The sequence below is a fragment of the Rousettus aegyptiacus genome, unplaced genomic scaffold (assembly GCF_014176215.1).
Source record: "Rousettus aegyptiacus isolate mRouAeg1 unplaced genomic scaffold, mRouAeg1.p scaffold_m13_p_2, whole genome shotgun sequence".
In the NCBI taxonomy this organism is placed as follows: domain Eukaryota; kingdom Metazoa; phylum Chordata; class Mammalia; order Chiroptera; family Pteropodidae; genus Rousettus; species Rousettus aegyptiacus.
The window spans coordinates 12984703-12988908 of record NW_023416295.1 but is presented as its reverse complement, the minus strand read 5'-3'; the positions used below and the strand labels follow the sequence as shown (position 1 = coordinate 12988908).

Genomic DNA, 4206 nt, shown 5'->3' with positions numbered 1-4206 from the left:
ATGTCCTATCTTCTGCAAGCAGTAATCAGTAAATATCTATAGGTGATGGTAATTATGTCATAACTTGGGTGAGACCTGAATCACTAGTAGAATTGAACAAAGGGAAAGTGCATGGAGATACAGTTTATTAGCCACAATTCTGAAATCTAAAAACCTCTTGTACTTAAAACAACTTTTTTTATAACTTAGCCACTGAAACTTATTTGGTAAAACTTGACCTGCACCAATATGAGAGTATTTATTATCTTTATTTATCTCGATTAGAGTGTACGTTCATATGTTTTAATGCAAATACATGAATGTGTTTGAGTGTGAGGTGCTCGTGAGGGTGTTATATCATATGTGAAACTTATATTACATTACCCTTCTAAAATGTGCAAAATTCTGTATTCAAAAAATATCTGGCTCCAGGAATTTCAGATACGTATTATTAGTCCCTCTGTGTTTTCAATGTTTTCTTTTCTTTCTTTTTTAAAAAAAAAATTATGTGTGACTTGCGTGTCCATGCCCATGCAGGTGTGCTTTGAATAGAGGTGGTGGAAAGGTGAATCTTTAGTGAGTTTCGTGAAGGTTTCAAGTCCTAACTAAAAGACACTACGGAATAAAATGTCTGAGGATAGATTATCTTAGAAAACAGCATACTTCTTCATAAAACATTTGCAAGTAGATTTCTGTTTCTCCTCCTTCCTGTTCAGTTCTTGGCATGTGAATTATCTGTAGGAGAAATGTTTAACCACTTTTATTCTTAACCAATTAGGTAAAAATATTCTCACTTCCAGTCGTAGGCTATTTCTCTCCAACTCCTGTGGTTTCGGTCTGGGAAGAGTTAGTGACACACGCAGGGGGTTGGTAGGATTTATACACATAGACGAGCTTAGGAGTTGAGACCACATAACGAGCTTACATTAGAACTTGGTTTAAAATCCATGTTTAGCCATTTCTACCTCAATGCTCTCCCAACATGCCAGTGTGTGTCCTCATTAGGTTTTTTTTTTTTTAATTTTTTAGAAAATTAAAGCTTTAGCTTCTCTCAGCATTTTGAATTCTAAAAATGCATCAAGTAAGGAGGATCAGAAATGTAGATTTTTATTGTTCCATAATTTTCTCTCTTCCATTTTACCTTATTTCCCAAACTCCATTTTGATTCTTTTACAAAGTCAACCTAGCCAACCTTTCTTTCTTCAGGCCCAGGGCTCACCAGGGATGCAAGTGCTCACTGCTTGCTGACCCTTCGCCATTCAGTATTTTGCACTGTCGACTCCCTGCTGAGCCAGAAAGCCTGGGCCAGATTGGAGAGGAACACATGTGAGCCGTTGTCCTTTGTTCTTGTCTTGGCTCCTCACTCTGACCATGTGTTCTAGGCAGGACTTCAAATTAGGATGCCTGCAAGAAAAGAGCAGATTGGAGATGCCATGTCCTTCTCTGCCGCCAGCAGGGCCGGGGGTGGCATGCTATGCCGCCCAAAAACTCATCAGGAAACACTTGTTTCCAAGAAAAGAAAATGGGGCATTTCAGCCTGCAGGTGAAGAATGGGAGGAACGAACAGAAAGTGTGGGAGATCTGGGACAGGGTTCTGCTTGGGTCATCAATGTATCCATACTCTTATAATAAGATTAATGTGTCCCAAAGCCAAGTATAATTTTTGCTTCCAATTGTTACATGTGTTTCAGTACTGTGTCTCTAAGTGAGTTGTAAGCACGTGTAGCCTTATTTCACCTTCCCTATGCTCACCGTAGATGCTATGTATTTTATACATGTATTTGTTGGTCAGAGTATAAGGACCATGGATACAGGGTTTTGGCGTTTTGTTCACTGCTAGATCCCAGTGTCAGAACAGAACTTAGCATATTGTTAGTACCAGGGTGATATTTACAATATTTGACTATCAGTTCCACATGGGGAGCAACCAATCAGAAGACTTTAAACAACCGGTGTGCTGGAATGACGATCAGTCCTGATAAGCACTCAATGAATGTTGGCTGAAGGGCTCAATGAGAGGCACTGTTCCCACATACATGATGAATATATAATTTTTCATTGAGAACTTACCTACTCAAAATAGTTTTTGAGCAATTCGTATGCACATACTAAAATGTGTATTTGAATATATTTTTGTGTACATGTATATCTGAAGGAATATATCCCAATATCTTAATGGTGGTAATTTACTAGAAATTTGGGTAATTACTTTTCTTTCAACTTTATGTTCTCTTCTTTCCATTTCTCCCCCCCCCCCCCCACATCCCCGTTCCTTGCTTCTTGGGAATTAAGAGGATATTCCAAGAATATTTATTGGGAATTAAGCACATAATCCAGTAAGAACAGGCCTCTGGGAGTTGCCCTGTGAATGTGAACTTGAAGTTGTTCTAACCAAGGTGTTTGGTTGCGGGGAAACCCTCAGCCTTCCTCACTTTATCACCTGTTCTGTGTGGCCAATTACATCCCAGGCTGTTTATAGTCTGCTGCTACAGAACAGAGTTGGTGTCGGTGCAAAATCCTTGGCCATTACCCTTTTCACATGCAGCTAGTTAAAGTCACCAACTTAATTAAAATATAAAAGAGCAAACACCTCTCCAAATTTTTTTAAAAATCGCTATGATGTAGGCAAAAATATTATGTATATTGCAGGGTTGCAACTGTACACAATTATTCATCTTTTTTAAGCTGTGTCTAAAGAGAAGTGTTAATACCCAAGGGGTGGGGTCCTGCCAATTTCCTAGGCACAGTGAATTTAATTCTGTACTGGAACTCAATACCCGCAACCAACACCTGAATTAAATCTATGTTTTATGGCATTATTATTAAAAGGTATGTATCATTTGAGGAAATGACTCTATCGGTGTTTAGCTCTTCTCATAAAAAGGTCTTCCTCTTTTATAACTTGTATTTTTTGGCTTCTGCAAAAATTAGTAATACTTAAGGACAAGTAAGGATAAAATTCTTGGAACCACTAAAAATATATATGTATTTTGGTGGGGAGGCTGGATTTTATGATTGATTTAGGTTTCAGATATTTCTTTATAGATGTAAGCTAGTTTGGGGTATTATGGTTGAGTTCCAGAAAACAAAATCAATAACCTTTTCCTTACCAAACTATTGTACATGCATGCCTAGATTACAACAAGATTGGTATGTAGTTAAAGCTTATGTTCTTTGACTAAATCTAGCTAAATCCTTTTTTTTATCCCTGGTGTCCAAGACTTCACCATGTGTTCCCAAGATGTGTTACATTTCCAATTGGTCTAGTTCTTAGGTAATTAGAATGATTTCCTAAGACACGGTATTCTTTACTCCCAGGGAAATTTCCTCAGGAGAAACATGGAATAGGAAATCAGAAAGGTTAGCTCAAAGTTCACCTCTGTCACTTACTAGCTAGGGAACCACTGGTAAATAACCCATACACTTTCTGAGTCTGAATTTCTCATCCTAATAGAGGCGTACTATAATCTTTTTTTATCAGAGGAGAGTAGTGAAGAATAATTAAGATAAACCATCAAAACTGTAGAGCATAACGTAATATAAGGTCTGATTATAATTTGGCAAAGATTGGCCAGTAGCATAGATTACATAGTTCACTTGATTAATTATGTAGTGAATCAATCAATGCAAATAGCAAGTCACAAATCAGATCTCCAAAGATTACCCAGTAATTAAGAGTCTACATTTTACCTTTCTAGATCTGTGCCCTCATTTTATTCATTCATTCATTCATTCATTCATTCATTCATTCTAGGTGAGGCAGCCCTTGGTTGACCTCACAGATTGCAAGGACCTTGTCAGTTTACAATTCCTTATTTTATTTATTTATTTATTTATTTATTCGTTTGTTTGTTTATTTTTATGCCTACAGCACCCAGTCTTCCTAGGTGGTCTCCCATCCAAGTACTAATCAGGCCTGACCCTGCTTAGCTTCCAAGATCAGAAGAGATCGGACTTGTTCAGGGTAACATGACCGTAGACTGTTTCCTCATTTGCGAAAAGAAATCATTACATGAGAAGATTAATGACATTTCCAGCACCAAGTTCTATGATGAGAGAGACTATTTTTTAAAAAGTTATTGTTTGAGTCATTTTAAAGTAAAACATGTTTCACAGCTTTACTTCCTGTCATTTAATCTTTCTTTCTTTCTTTTTTTTTTTTTTTTTTTTGCAATGGAACAAAAATATGCCACTGAGATCTGTTGTGTTGGCATCACAGTATCCAAA

At 37.2% G+C, this 4206-nt stretch overlaps 1 pseudogene; it reads right to left on the bottom strand.

The window, feature by feature from the left end:
• Positions 1-3841: 3841 nt before the first annotated feature.
• On the bottom strand, positions 3842-3960 carry LOC118614646 (annotated as a pseudogene).
• Positions 3961-4206: the final 246 nt, after the last annotated feature.